The 16,485-nt window shown below is 40.9% G+C and overlaps 1 long non-coding RNA gene across 1 annotated transcript in view; it reads left to right on the top strand.

The window, feature by feature from the left end:
* The window catches only part of LOC119231024 (uncharacterized), a 54,646-nt gene that overhangs the window by 8,499 nt on the left and 29,662 nt on the right, over nt 1–16,485 (top strand). Inside the window, exons 2-3 of the long non-coding RNA XR_005121849.2 lie at nt 3,252–3,326; nt 4,581–4,697. This is a non-coding gene — a long non-coding RNA (uncharacterized LOC119231024). The remainder of the gene's footprint in view (nt 1–3,251; nt 3,327–4,580; nt 4,698–16,485) is intronic.

Genomic DNA, 16,485 nt, shown 5'->3' with positions numbered 1-16,485 from the left:
AAAACTATGAAACAGAGACACTTTTGGGGGGGTGGGCGGGAGGGGAGGGATTGGGATCAGAATGGGGGGTTGCAATTGTATGGGGAATATAAAAATAAAATTTATTATATATAAAAAAAAAAGAAAAGACATAGAGGAACATTACATGCTTATTGTTAAGAAGCTAATCTAAAAGAGCTACCTATTATGGGTATGATTCCTACTATATGACCTCTAACTTTTAACTTAGCATGTCAGTTTATCAGTAATACATACCTATTTTCAATCTGCTATGCCAAATTTTACATGTTACATATGCTAAACATTAGTTTCTTTGTGCTAAATTGTGATAGAAGCACAATATCAGAAAGAATGATTATGGAGATAGTCAAAATACAATAAAACTCTATATAAATAAATATCTAAAATAAGTAAACTAAATTTATACTTATAAATTTGTACATGTGGACATGCTTGGATTGACATATTCATAAGCTGATTACCATCTGTGTGTATATCTCATGTGCCAACCATTCAGATAAATACTTTACATGCATTGCTTCGTTTGATCATATGATAACCTATGTGTTAGTTGAAATTATTATCTTCATTGAATAAATGAGAAAACTGGTGTTTTAAACTATTCCTTTTCTTATAGTCATTAGATTATATTATCTTAGGAATTTTTACAGTATGATGTAAGCACATCGAGAGCTGGTTCCTTGTTCATTTTTCCTAGTTTTGTAATCCCACCTCATATTACAGGGCTGTGATATTGCATGTATTCAAAACACATTTTATAAATGCTTTATTTCTTTCATGGTTGTTATTAACAATTTTAGTTATGAATTCACTTGAGTGGATAGTCTGATGTTACTATTTAATATATAATCCCCCTCTCCCAAAACCTTGAACAAAAGTTTATAATTTGGGATGCTACGTTAATGTTTATGGTGTCAGGCTACCATTTATTGACTTGAACACATTATTTAATTAAAGGATCTGGTAGTTTATAAAAAAAAATCATTGGTGTCATCATTTGAATAAGTCATTACACCGCCCCTTATAATTCTTTTGATGAAATAAATATGATTTCATTATGCTCCCATGCAAAACTTGAGTTCAAATAAAGCACTTTTGTTTTGAAAGTTCAATATGTTTTAGGGGATATGACCTAAGTGCCAACGAGAAAACTCTGAATTAATCCTCCGTAGAAAGCAATCATAATTCCAAGTCAGTTGTAATTAAAATTACTGAAGAATTTTTATAAATGTTCTCAACTGTATTAAACAAGTTGTTTTTCCAGCTTTTTAGTGGACTAGTGGTCCAATGACTTAAATGGGCTGCAAACCTGCTACAATTCAAACCATACAATTCTTCATAGCTTTCTGTGATTTGAGGGACTAAATTCCTTTGATTGTACCTTCTGAAATTAACTGGATTGGCAGATATGGTTTCTCAACCTCTAGTAGTTTGTTGGAAATCATATAAAATGCTCCTTATCAGAGCTATTTGAAATTCTCCCTTTTGGGTACTCAAATTAGTGTTTGTCCTTCTGTCTCCCATTATTTCTATAATTTCTTCCTTTGTAGGAATAAATTTGTTTATGCTCTTCACCTTCTGTTGGGTGGGGTTCTAGGCACTCTTTCATAGTCTGTGCTCTAGGAAATGTATAGGTTTCTACTTAACTTGAGATGAGACCTTCATTTACCTTTGCTAAGTAAATGTTTTTGCTTGATACTTAGTATTAAAGATAATACTAAGGTGGCACAATGGTTAAGTCTCAGCACTATCAAACTATCACCAGCCACTATTTATGAGTTCAATCCCCGGCCAGGGAACTGACCGACATGGCGCCGCAGACCTCTCCTGTCTCCCCTGATGCCCCCCCTCAGCAGGTATTTAAGTAGATCTGCCTGCTCTGTGCCCAACTCTGTCTCTGGTGAGTCCTCTCACCACCACCCCACCACCTCCCTGTGCCTCTGGCCTACATCCTAGTTCTTGTATGCATAAATAAATAAAATAAATCATTTTTTTCTTAAAAGATAATACTATGGTACATTTCCTATGGCAAATTCCTGTCCCTTCAAAGGCCAGAATTAATGTTCTTTTACATCTTGTTATATTTTGGTCTTTTTCTAAGTATAACCTATTTATGTCTTGAATGGATTTTATTTTATTTATTTATTTTTTTTTTAAGAATGAAGACGGCAGATAACTTTTTTTTTTTTTAAGATTTCTTTATTTATTTATACAAGCACTGGGTACAGTCAGAAGCGCGGGAGGGTGAGAGAATTCACCAGAGCCAGAGCGGGGAGCAGAACAGGCAGCAGGACCGAAGTACACTGCTGAGGGGAGCAGCGGGCGGCAGGGGAGGTCTGCGCGCCATGTGGAACCCTCCCCCTGTGGCCGGGGAGCAGCCGGGGATTGAACTGGCACTTCAGAGGCTGCCGGGCAGCTTCGCAACCCAGGGCTCAACTGCTGCGCCACCGGGGAGGCTCTTGAATGGATTTTAATGGGAGTATTTTTGATACTTAAAAGGTGATGTAGACATTGAAGTAGGGTTTTGAATGTAAAATGAAGAGTTCTAAGTATCTGCTCCATTGCCCTCCATTTTCTCAGTGTTTTATTGAAACCAGATGTTAGAAAAGGCTCATGGGACCATGCCACCAAAAAAGATACTTTAAAAAGATATATTTTATAAATTTCCTGTCGGCCTTTAAGTTCCTCCTAATTTGAGGAATCCGCAGACTATAAAATAAAATGTCTTCTGTAACCAGTAGATCAGAAAAAAAACTTCCTGTGTGTCTTTTCATGGCTCGATGGCTCATTTCTTTTTAGTGCAGAATAATGTTTCATGTCTGGTTGTACCACTGTTCATTTATCCATTCACCTACTAAAGGATATCTTGGTTGCTTCTGAACATTGACAATTATGAATAAAGCTGCTATAAACACACAGAGGCATTTTGTGTAGACATGTCTTTAATTTGACAAAAGGAGCATGATTGCTGACTTGTATGATAAAAGTATGTTTAGCTTTGTAAGAAACTGTCAAACTGCCTTCCACCATGGCTGTATCATTTTCCATTCCCACCAGCAATGAATGAGAGTTCCTGTTGCTCCTCTTCCTCGCCAGCATTTGGTGTTGTCAGTGTTTTGAATTTTATCTCTTCTGTTAGGTGTGTAGTGGCATCTCATTATTGTTTCGTGTTCATTTTTTCTGTATTCCTGGTTCCTAATTGCTTTTTTACTTTTTTCTCACTGTTCCAGCTTCTAGCCAAATGGTTCTCAAACTGTGGTTCCCTGACTAATAGCATCAACACCACTTAGGAACTTGTTAGAAATGTAAGTGTTGGGACTTGCCCAAGCCTACCAAATAAAAAATCCTATGTGTGGGACCTACCAAATTGTACTTTAACAACCCTCCAGACAATTCTGATACAAGCTAAAGTTTGACAGTGCTGTTCTAGACTTAAACTGTCCAACTGGTAACCTCTAGCCTTATGTAGCTATTTTACACTTGAAATATGGCCAGAATGAATGATATGTGCTATGGGTATAGAGTACACCCCAGATTTGGAAAACATAGTGTGAAAAAGTAAAATAGCTCAGAGGTAATTTTTATTTATTTTTATTTTTTTAAAGATTTATTTATTTATGCATACAAGAACTGGGGTACAGGCCAGAGATGCAGGGGGTGAGAGGATTTACCAGAGACAGAGTGGGGAACAGAACAGGCAGACTGAGTGAAATACACTGCTGAGGGAAGCAGCAGGCCAGTTAGGAAAGGTCTGCTGCGCTATGTGGGTTGCTCCCTGGCCGGGGATAGAACTTGTGCTGTAGAGCTGCGGATTGCTTCATAGTGTGGTGCTTAAGCCCTTGCATCACCAGGGAGGCCCTTATAGGTAATTTTTATATTGACAACATTGAAGTAATATTTTGAATAAATTGAGTGAAATAAAAATTATTAAATTATTTTTACCTGTTTCCTTTTAGTTTGACATGGAGTTACTAGAATATTTTAAGTTATACATGTGGCTCTCATTATATTTCTTTTAGACAGTGTTATTCTAGACCATGAATCTGCAAACTATAACCTGTGGGTCAAATCTGGCCTACTGCCTGTTTTTATATGACTCATGAAGTAGGAAAGGGTTTTCATTTTTGAATATTTAAAAATAAATTTTACAAAAGAATGATATTCTATGACATGTGAGAATTATATGAAGTTCCAGATTCATTACCCCCAAATAAAGTTTTGATTAGAGCATGGACACACTCATTTTTGTATGTCTGTGGTTGCTTTTGCTTTTCATGGGCAGAAGAGTAACTGACAAAAACCCTGTGGCTTGCAAGTCTAACATATTTACTCTCTGGCCCTTTACAGAAACAGCCAGACTCCTGTTCAAGACTATCAGCTTCCACATACTCCCTGGCAGAGGACCCTGCTTTTAAATTGCCCCTATTCCCAACTTTTGCTATGCTTAGCTTGTAAGCCCAACTCCTTGACTCACAGCTGCCCAAATCTCAGTGGTATTTTGGGGTTACAAGATTTGACCTATGCATTATTTAGGCTATGAAAATGTTCTTATCTTCCAGAACTGCACAAGGAATATATGGAACTTACCTACAGCAAAGAGGAACAGATGTCTTTTTTTCTCCAAAGGTGGGGCATTACTTCTCAGAAGAGAATTGCTATTTCCATCAGATTGAGAGGTGAGCCTATCATTTAGGACTGGCCCGTTTAGTTGTGGCTTAGCAACACCGCTTGAATTAAATCTCTCCCCTTCTCTCTTCCTTCCCTTTCCCTCACTGCCCCCACCACCGTTCATGCCTATTCTCAGACAACTGACTTCAGCACCTTGTCCTTCCAGATATATTGTAGAAATTGCTATGATTTTTTTTTCACTCTAGCGAAGCATATTTGATCTCTTTGTGAGTCTCTTGATTCTTTTTTTTTTTTTAAGATTTATTTATTTATTTATTTATACAAGCACTGGGCACAGTCAGAAGTGCGGGAGGGTGAGAGAATTCACCAGAGCCAGAGCAGGGAGCAGAGCAGGCAGAAGGACCGAAATACACTGCTGAGGGCAGCAGCGGGCGGCAGGAGAGGTCTGCGCGCCATGTGGGACCCCCCTCTGGTGGCCGGGGAGCAGCCGGGGATTGAACCGGCGCTGCAGAGGCCGCGGGCAGCTTCGCAACCCAGCGCTCAACCGCTGCGCCACCAGGGAGGCCCCGTGAGTCTCTTGATTCTTATTCTCTACCACCAATATACAACCAAAGTCTTGTTGATTCAGTGAATCTCTGCAATCTCATTTTATTGGATGTGCAATGAGGAGAAGGCTGTTAATTGATAACAGTTTTGGAACAATGCTCTTCCTGGCTTTGCCTCCTTAATCTGCTCCTTCCAGCCAGAGTAATAACATTACTGAACATTATTGCTTAATAGATAGGTACTAATCTGTTCTCTCTCTCTGCCTACCTCCTCTTTCTCTCTTTCTCCCTCTCTCATGCACATGCACGTGTGTACACACACACACACACACACACATACACACACACTTCCTTCATTCCTTTTCTTCCTTTGTTTACTGATTATATTTAGAATTATTTAACTTTCTTTTTTTAAGATTTATTTTTATTTACCTATGCATATAAGAACTGGGGTGTAGGCCAGAGGTCGGGGTTGGTAAGAGGATTCACCAGAGACAGAGTGGGGAGCAGAACAGGTGGATCTACTGAAAAACACTGCTACAGGGAGCAGTGGGTGAACCGCAGAGGCTGGCGATAGCTTGATAGCGCTGAGACTTTAATCCCTTCACCATGAGGGAGGTCCTGTTTAACTTTCTAATATGAAGGAGTTTGTAAGCAGACTCCCTGAACATTTTAACAATATGAATATTAATGATTAAAAAGTGTCTCATGGAAGATGTTACTGCTATTTCAAACACACTTCATTGTCAGTGTTAGGGAGGGGTCTTGCACCTCTATTCATTTAGTAACTCTTTCATCTAGTAACTCCTTCAGACAATTGTCTTTAGATTCTATAGTTGAGTTGAATTTAGGCCTTCCACTGGGGTTGGGAGAAAGACACCCCCACATAGGTAAATCCTAAATAAACTTGACTTTTCCTATCTAGCTCATCTGAAATATTGGGCATGAACATTTGCTGGGGGAGGGGGTTCTGTTGAAAGATAAATTGGGGGATAAAGTGGCCTAGTGTTTTACTCCAGCTCTTAATAACACAATCTCCAAATTTCTGGCCTCTACTGTCTCTGGATTTCACTTTTTTCATCTGTAAAATAAAGGGCCTGAGGGCCTCCCCTGGTGGCGCAGCGGCTGAGCGCTGGGTTGCGAGGCTGCCCGCAGCCTCTGCAGCGCCAGTTTGATCCCCAGCCACCAGCGAGGGTCCCACAAAAAAAATTTTAAAAAATTAAAAAAATAAAGGGCCTGATTAGTTAAACTTTAAAGTTTCTTCCAATTCTAAGTTGTTCTGATTTCATATGCCTATCCATTACCTAGAGACAATAATTTTTATCCTTGTCATCCAAAGTTTCAGTAATGTTAATGAACTGCCAGAAATGAAAACTTATTGAATCCCTCAGAAGAGAAAGTCACTGAAATCCCACTTCATCAGAATAAGCAAAAAGTTGAATATTCCAATTTATTCCATATGTTGTTATATGGAAATTGTTATATAGCATATATGCATGAGCAAATGTTTTTGTAATTAGAATGGAATAAAATACCCAGCAGTAGGATTATAATAACCATAGCATAAACCTTTTTTTAAATAATTTTTGTTGTTTTTTTAAAGTCTTTTTTTTTAATATTTATTTATTTATTTATTTATTTATTTATTTATTTATACAAGCAGTGGGTACAGTCAGAAGCGTGGGAGGGTGAGAGAATTCACCAGAGCCAGAGCAGGGAACAGAACAGGCAGAAGGACCGAAGTACACTGCTGAGGGGAGCAGCTGGCGGCAGAGAGGTCTGCGTGCCATGTGGGACCCTCGCCCAGCGGCCAGGGATAGAACCGGCGCTGCAGAGGCTACGGGCAGCTTTGCAACCCATCGCTCAACCGCTGCGCCACCGGGGAGGCCCCATAGCATAAACCTTTTGATTAAGCCTCTTACAGTTCTCTCAGAATAGAATTCTGAACTCTCATAATCATTGTACAGCATTGGCACTATAGATGAAATAAGGTTGGGCTAAGTTAATGATATGTACTTAAAATTTCTTCTTGAAAGATTTGTCTATAATTTTTCTTTCTTACAAATTTAGAACATAGAAAATTTTAAGTTACTAGAACCCCTAGAATTACATAATTTTAGATTCTGGAAGGACACTTGAAGATCCTTAGACCCAATCCTCAAATATACAGATGAGAAACTTAAAGTTCACAAAAGTTCAAATCGGAGTTGATGGCACCAGAGCTGACTCTGAAACTAGTATTTCCTGCAAGGATTGTCTCCTTGAGAAATAGACATTTATAAGATTGTACTTACAAGATCACAGTCTGTAGTAAGGCATCATAATCCTCTCATAATTATCCACTCACGTAATCACCATCATAATTGTCAATCAATGAGATAATTCCTAGTACCCAGGAAAGTGCTGTGATCTTTTGAAAATAATCAGTAAAATTGTGGGGTGGGTAGGTCTACATTAATACTCTTTTTTTCTAAGGGTAGCAGCGAGCAAGATAGGGGAGGTCTGCTGTGCCATATGGGGGTTTGCTCCCTGGCCTGGGATCTAACTGAGGCTATCGGGGTGATAGCGTTGAGGCTTAACCCCTAGACTACCAGGGAGGCCTATAAAGTCTTTTTCTTGCTAACACACTCAAGGGCTCCAGAATAATTAAAAATAGCCCCTAACATACAAATGCTGGGGGGTCTTAGGAATAATGTACTGTTCGTTGTTTTTTGTGTGTTTTTTTTTTTTTTTATGTGTGGCTATAGCCACACAAATTTTAGGAATTGAACAAATTTTGGAAGCTATGTTCTGCATCATTTATCTTGTTCTGTTCAGCCCTAATAAATGGTAGCTTCAGTCATAAGTTGAATAATTTTATATTACACCCGTGGTTCCCACACTTCAGCCTGTGTCAGAATTACTAGAGGGCAGAATTCCTAGATTGGTCCAATTCTCTGAGTCTCTGATTAAATAGGCCTGGGGTGTGGCCCCAGATTTACATTTTTAACAAGTCTCAGATGATGCTGGTACCTCTGGCAATGGGAACTACACTTTGAGAATTAAATTACTGCTTTGTCTATGCATTTCAGCCAAAAAGGTGCAGATGAATACTGAATAGTGTATTCAGTGAGTGATGCATCTGATGGTGACGAGTTTGTGGCTGTTTGTGCTACTTGTTAGCATTTTCACCATCCCATAAGCACAGTAAACACTACCTCAACTGAGATTGGGGCTCCCCAAAACTTTTTACAGGAACATTCTGAGATTATTTGGTCTACTCCCTGTCTTTGTGCAAAAAGGTTATTATTCCCTTCTTACCCCAAGGCTGAGAGGTGATTTGATTTGTCCATGATCACAGAGCTGTTAATGCAGTGTCAGGACCAGAGCCTTGCCTCCAACTTCTAGTGCTTTTCATTACCACAAAATTCATTTTGCTTAATAGTGACTGCTTCCTTCTTGCTTTCAGAACAACTTTCCATTAATATCACTAATCTTCAACCACAGTGTGTCCTCAGTAATGGCAGCCAACCATTTTTCAAATTGTTCAAAGTGTGAGTAGGTGTGAGAATGGATATAGCAATGTAAATCCATTCACATATTTAGAAAGAACTGCATACATCACTAAATGTTATCATATTCAAAAGGCAAACTTCTGTAACTTTGTCTTCTGCTCTGAGTATGAAAAGATAGGGAATATCCTGATGGAGTGTGTACTTTTAGTAGCAGAAGCAGTAAAGATTTTGATTCCGTAGATTTGAACTCCAATTATGCAACAACATTCCTGGCTGGAAATAAAACATTAAACCTCTTAGCCTGCTGCCTATCACAAGAATTTCTTTCACCTTCTGCAACTTAAAGACAGACAAGCCTGGCTTCCTAAACTTGTCAACCAAAGAGGAATGGATCATGGAGGCTCTTTCCGCAAAGCAGTCATGGTAACTGTGTAACCAGAAGTTTAATTCATGATAACTGTGTTGTGAAATAAATCTTTAAGCAGTTCTCTCTGCAGTTCTCTGCTCCTAAAAAGAGATGGCAGAGTTTCTAGGATGGGTGGAATTGGATGGGTAGAGATGGAAAGTAGACTGAAGGTCTTCATATGTGGAGACAACATGATTAAGAGTGTTGTCTCCGGGACTCCCTGGTTGCGCAAAGGGTTAAATACAGCAGTGTGAAGCAATACGCAGCCTCTGCATCTCCCTTTTTTTTTTTTTTGCTGTTACTGGAGATGACACTCTTGAGAGGGGACGGGGGGGGGGGGGGGGGGGGCGGCGTGGTGGTGGCAGTAAGGAGGTTTTTGGGTCCCTCTGAGAAAGAATTCAGCAGATGTTCCCAATCATCAGCATATGGCAAGTTTATTGAGGAAAGGTAAAAAAGGAAAGAGAGGCACCTGCACAGACACAGCCAGGCAGTCAGTTTTAAAGGACAAGAACTGCTGAGATCACATATTTTAATGCTCTGTGAACCAGTGGTGAATACCTTAGACTGATGCTCCAGAGAGTCAATGTTAATCCGCGAGTCTGCTCTGAAACAAGTTTTTCCCACAAACTATTCTTCCAGGTTTTCCCCCCACTCAATTTATGTGCATACAATATATTTTAAAAAAAAAACTGTTCAACTTAGAAAAACTAGTGAGATTTGCTATAAAAAGTGAAAAGTAATAGTCTCTTAAGGTGCTTTTTTTTTAAGATTTTTTTTTTTAATATGGCTTTATTTTATTTTATTTTGTGGGACCCTCGCTGGTGGCCAGGGATTGAACCGGCACTGCAGAGGCTGCGGGCAGCCTCACAACCCAGCGCTCAATGGCTGCGCCACCAGGGGAGGCCCATTTTAAGATTTATTTATTTACTTATACAAGCACTGGGTACAGTCAGAAGCACGGGAGGTGAGAGAATTCACCAGACCAGAGCGGGGAGCAGAGCAGGCAGAAGGACCGAAGTACACTGCTGAGGGCAGCCGGGGATTGAACCAGCGCTACAGAGGCTGCGGGCAGCTTCCCAGCCCAGCGCTCAACCCAGCACTCAACCTCTGAGCCACAGGGGAGGCCCCTCTTAAGGTGCTTTGATGTTGGACAGATAAAATCCCCAGAGAAACAGTAGTCGTATGGAACTTGCCCATGTGCGATGTGGTTTTGTCTGGTCATCCATGTGCTTATTACTCTGTTCTTGTGTAGAAGAAAGGAGGGCTCCATGTGATTAGCCCTGATAGGAAACTGCAGTCTGTGTTAGAGCTGCCAAATGACCTTCAAAGGGAGTTAAGGAGATCCTAATATGTAGTTTGCAGGGCACGCACCTTGCTGGACTTACAAATCAGATCTTGCCTGGAGAGTTCAACTCCTCTGTTTACCCAGTTTTCATCTTGATTATTTATTTTTGTTGTTTGAGCTTTCTTTTTGGCTTTAGTTAGATGTCAAATGTTGGGTGGGAGGGTTGTATGGGTGGGCATGATTTTGACATATTTTTTGACTGGTGCACTACCAGAAAACATTTTCAGGTATTTCCTATGCTAGGAGCAGTTACTTTAAAAAGTTAGAATATATGTACATTTTACCTTAATTTTCACTTATTTATTGAATTTTTTTTCAGTTTACAAAGATAACATTGTTTGTTGGAGAAGAAAAAGATTCCTAGATATTTCACCATACTATTAAAAAATAGCCTTCAGTTTCTCTCTTCCATGTATATGTACACACACACACACACACACACACTCTCTCACTCATTCATACTTGAGCATAATGGAAAGCACATGTCATGCTAATTTTCCTTCCCACATCATAAATAGAAACACTGGGGCATAATTTAACATGGTAGCGGTAAATATCTCCATAAGATGGTACCCAAAGATTATTTTTATTTATAGTTTGTATCCTGACAATTGTGAAATCGTAGTTGACAATTTAAGTAGGTGAGTTTGTGCACTATTACATTCATGTACACCTTTATTTTTGTTTATTTGTCTAGTAACTTTATTTATTTATTAGATTTATTTATTTATTTATTTATTTATACAAACACTGGGTACAGTCAGAAGCACAGGAGGGTGAGAGAATTCACCAGAGTCAGAGCAGAGAGCAGAGCAGGCAGACTGACACAGTACACCGCTGAGGGGAGCAGCAGGCAGCAGGAGAGGTCTGCGCGCCATGTGGGACCCTTACCCGGCAGCTGGGGATCGAACTGGCGCTGCAGAGGCTGATGGGCAGCTTCGCAACCCAGCGCTCAACCACCGTGCCACCGGGGAGGCTCACTCTTTTTTTTTTTTTTTTTAAGATTTTTTAGTTTATTTATGCATAGAAGAACTAGGGAATAGGCCAGAGGTGACGGGGGTGAGAGGATTCATCAGAGACAGAGTGGGGAGCAGAACAGGTGGATCCACTGAAATACACTGCTAAGGGGAGCAGCAGGGGAGACAGGAGAGGTCTGCTGCACCATGGGGTGGGGGGCCAGCTCCCCCGCTGGGATTGGGATCAAACTCAGGCTGGTGATAGCTTGATAGTGCTGAGACTTTAACCCCTGTGCCACTAAGGAGGCCCCCTTGTTTATTAACTCTTAGTGAAATAGTAGCATTCATGATAGTGGTATTTCTAAGTTATAGGCTAAGCTTATTGAATATGTCAGTACATGACACAAAATGCTCTCAAGGAAAATTGTATTATTTCATAACTTTACCAGAGTGCCAAAAGGATCCATTGTCTGGGTATCAATGTTTTTAATCTATTTGTTAAGCAATAAATACAATCTTGGGGCCTCCCTGTGCACAGGGGTTAGGTCTCAGCACTATGGTGCAGCAGACCTCTCCTGACTCACCCACTGGTTCCCTCAGCTGTGTATTTCAGTCAGTCTGCCTGTTCTGCTCCCCACTCTGTCTCTGGTGAATCCTCTCACCCCCTGCACCTCTGGCCTACACTCAGCTCTTGTGTGCATAAATAAATCTTAAAAAAAAAAACCCAAACAGTTAACCAGTTGTTCCAACAACATTTATATAACAATCCATCTTTCCCCCACTGGTTATAACTGTCTTATTGAGTGTATACTAATTTCCCAAATATGTGTGAGTCTACTCCTAGATTCTATTCTGTTCCCTTGATCTATCATTTATTCCTGCGTGAGATAACACACTGTTTTAATTTCTGTAACTTAAAAATATTTTCTAATATTTGATCATCTAAGATTACTTAAAAATTGAATTAAAAATATTAATTTTTATTCCCACAAATTTTGTAATTGAGGTGAAATTCATGTAACAGAAAAATAACCATTTTAAAGGGACTAATTCAGTGGCATTTAGTATATTCACAATGTACTACATGTCTAGTTCCAAAACATCTTCATCACAATGTTGTACCACCACCACCACTGTGTATTTCCAAAACATCTTTATCACCCTAAGAGGAAACCCTAGACCCTCTAAGCAGTGGATGATAATTATCATCATGTTCTCAGTTTCTACCCCTAAGAACTTGGCTAAAAATCCCCTGTCCTTGGGCCTCCCCTGGTGGTGCAGTGGTTGAGCGCTGGGTTGCTAGGCTGCCCACAGCCTCTGCAGCGCCAGCAGCCTCTGCAGCGCCAGTTGGATCCCCAGTTCAATCACGGCCACCGGCGAGGATCCCACAAAAAAAAAAAAAAAAAAAAAATCCCCTGTCCTTGACCCTCTCCCTTGAAGTTCCTCCAATGTCCTGTATCCCTAATCCACTCAGTTTTCTATTAGTGCCACGTCTTTTTAATAAATTTCATAGACCTTGACATAGCATACCCTGGGTCTCCCCGCAATCCTATTTTTCTTCAGCTCTTCCTCCCACAAATGTTCTCTTCCTCATGCTCCTCCCTTTCTCTGTCCCCTAGTTGATGAGGCTTTAATTCATACTGCAGAGATTAAGAAATACACTCCCACTGGGCATTACCTCTAAACTAGAATGCTTATGTCCAGGAAAGGCCAGGAAAATTATTATTACCCATTGGGTAACTGGACAGGTGACATCCCCTTTTACCAAGTCTCAGTTTTTTCACATATAAAATGGTAAGACTTGCTCATATTTGCCAAGCATCTATGTAAGCTATATAAGCATTGCATAAGAAATCATTAATAGGGCCTCCTGGTGGTGCAAGGTGTTAAACACCACACTGTGAAGCAGTCCCCAGCCTCTGCAGCATGAGTTCGATACCCCGCTGGCCAGGGAGCAACCCACATGGCACAGCAGATCTCTCCTGCCTCGCCCACTGCTCCCCTCAGCAATGTACTTCGGTCAATCTGCCCGTTCTGTTCCCCACTCTGTCTCTGGTGAATCCTCTCACCCCCCCACAACTCTGGCCTGTACCCCAGCTCTTGTATGCATAAATAAATAAATCTTTTTTAAAAAAAGAAAAAAAAAAAGAAATGAGTAATAGCAGATGCTTACATAGCACTTAATATGCGCCAGACATTATGTCAAATGCTTTACATACAATTTTTCACTTAGTTCTCACAACCACCCTATGAAAATGTTATCATTAAAACTATTTCATAGAGGGCCTCCCCGGTGGCGCAGCGGTTGAGCGCTGGGTTGCGAAGCTCCCCACGGCCTCTGCGGCGCCAGTTCGATCCCCGGCTGCTCCCCGGCCACAGGAGGAGGGTCCCACATGGCGCGCAGACTTCTCCTGCCACCCGCTGCTCCCCTCAGCAGTGTACTTCGGTCCTTCTGCCTGCTCTGCTCCCTGCTCTGGCTCTGGTGAATTCTCTCACCCTCCCGCGCTTCTGACTGTACCCAGTGCTTGTATAAACAAACAAATAAATAAATACATGGAAAAAAAAAAAAACTATTTCATAGATTTTTTAAAAAGACATTTCAAAATTAAGTAATTTACCCTAGATGGCCCCTGCCAGCAAGTGGTGGAGCTGGACTTCAAACTTTAGCAGTTCTGGCTCCAGAGTCTTGGTCTTAACTGCTGCCCCATACTGCCTCCTACAACCTCATAAAAGCAGGGGGCTAGTTAAAAATAATCCCCTCGCATTTTTATAGCACTATTCCAATTTAAAGCAGTGTTCACATTCTGTGCCCTTTTTGATCTTCACAACAACCCTGGGGGTGGACATTATTAGCCCAATTTATGGGGCAAGAACTGAGACTTACTAAGAGGGTCATGTGTTCAAGGGCAGAATCAGGACTTAAGCCCAGGACTGCCCGTTCCTGGTGCACCTCAGATGCCGAAGTACACATCCTGTACTTTCTAAGTCTCCTCCAGCTCCAACACTGAACACGCTTTCCTTTCTGTCTTTCATTAAAGAGACTCCAGTGTGCTCTCAAAGAATCCCTTCCATGTCCCCCTCCCCACCACCCACTTTGCTCACAAACATCAGCAGGGGGTGCTGTAGACCAACAGGCCAGGCTGCTGCTGCCTTGGGAACCTCTGTTAAAGGAAACAACCATAGACCTTTGTGGTCATGCTCTTCTTTTTAATTTGGTTATATTAAAAAAAAGTTTTTGTAAGTACTACTTGTATATAGTATACAAGTTTAAAGGTACAAATGAATAGACAGTGTGCCTGCCCCCCCGGCTCTCCAGTTCTCCATTCTGAGGGCAAACCCAGGCAGTTTCCCAGTGTTTCATTCTAGAGATGTTTTATCCTTATATAAACAAGTATTTCCGCCCCCCACCCCACACAAAAGTGATAACATACCAACATGCACGTGTGTTTTCTTGTTCACACAAATGGAACCGTACTACACATGCTATTCTTCCTCTTTTTTTTCCCCAAGGTAATGTATCTTACAAATCAGTTCACATCATTATGCATAATATTTAATTGAGTGAATAAGTCACAATCAATTTTACCAGCTCCCTTTTGTTTTCTTTTTTGTACAATTACAGGCAAAACTGCAAATACCTATACTTGTACATAGACTACTTTGTACATGTGCTTATCTGCAAGATAAATTCCAGGAAGTGAAATTTGCTTCCCTGCAAATTTCACACCTTTGTAATGTTGATTGATGTTGTTAAATATCAATTGCACAAAAGCTACCATTTATTGCTGCTTCTGCAGGGCATGCAATAATCTAGTTCCTACACCCTCACCAACACAAGGTCTTGTCAAACTTGCTGATCTCTGTCTACCCCATGGGTGAAAGATGGTTTCCCACTGCAATTTTAATTGTATTTCTCTTAAAATGTAGGTTCTTCTAGTGTGCCATGTGCTGTGTTGGGGCATCCTCCTCCAGCTATCCCTGGTCTGTCTTTCACTGTCCTTTCCTGCTTGCCCTGTACCGACCTTGTGCCCTAAGAATCCTTGCCATATCCCCTAAGAATCCATTTTCTTGCTTGGTCATTCTCACCAGGTCACGCAGGGGCAACCTTCATTGACCTCTTCTTTAGAGGCTTACAAGTGAGGAGAACGTGGTTTCTTGCCTTTTCTCTATTTCTTAAGACTAAGTCCTGTAACCCAATTAAGCAAAGCTGAGACAAGTGTTGTGCGGTCAGATTAGCCCTGGGTCCTCAGACTTCTCAGACCCACCCAGTCCAGTGAGTCAGTGCTTCAGTTTTCTCATCCTAACCTCTCTATGGCGATAGGCAGGTGGGCAGAGAGCAGGTCCCTGGACACTTACCAGTGTTCAGCAGACATTCTTTGTAGCATGACTGGCTGGTAGAACTGTCTTCACATTCAATGTCATCATAGCCTGAAATGTGCTTACCAGCAGTACCACTTAGATTAAAGCAGGGACTCTAAGACATTTAGAATCAAGGTTCCCTTCTTTGTGGGGAACCTCTGAACCTTTTCTCAAATCCCTCTTTCTTTGAGGTCCCAGGCACTTGACTCCATTGCAGGGTAAACTGCTCACTAACCCGCCTTCTCCACAAGACCATGACTCAACTAACAGCCCATGGCTTTGTTTGTCTTTGTGTCTCTATTTAAACCAAGTAATGAATCAACATGTGAGGATTTTGTGGGGTTTTTTAATTTTATTTTTAATTATTTTTATTATTTTTTTTATTTTTACATCACTGTTCATTTTTAAACAAATTTGCTTCCCCCCACCCCCTCAGGTGTAGTCCCCATAGAGTTCCCTTCACCAGTGTACCCGTGCACCATCAACCTGTGAGAATTTTGAATGAGTCTTTTCCTAACTTCAAGAATAACTCCCGGGAGAGGCCGGCATCATTCTCTGTTCATGGGCCCTCTGGTTCATCCTATGCAGTTGCTGAGTTTCCCTCCTAAAACACACTTTTAAGGCAGTCACTTGGGAAGGTTCCCTGTGGCCTACTAAATGAAGTGCAAATTCCTTAGCTTGGAATTTAAGGGCCTCCATGGTGATATGGCTCTGTCTACCTTTCTAGTCC

This window comes from Talpa occidentalis, unplaced genomic scaffold (assembly GCF_014898055.3).
Source record: "Talpa occidentalis isolate TD23 unplaced genomic scaffold, MPIMG_talOcc4v2.1 talOcc4.7, whole genome shotgun sequence".
Classification (NCBI taxonomy): Eukaryota; Metazoa; Chordata; class Mammalia; order Eulipotyphla; family Talpidae; genus Talpa; species Talpa occidentalis.
Note: the sequence above shows the minus strand (reverse complement) of the source record. Positions and strands in the feature narration are given on the sequence as shown.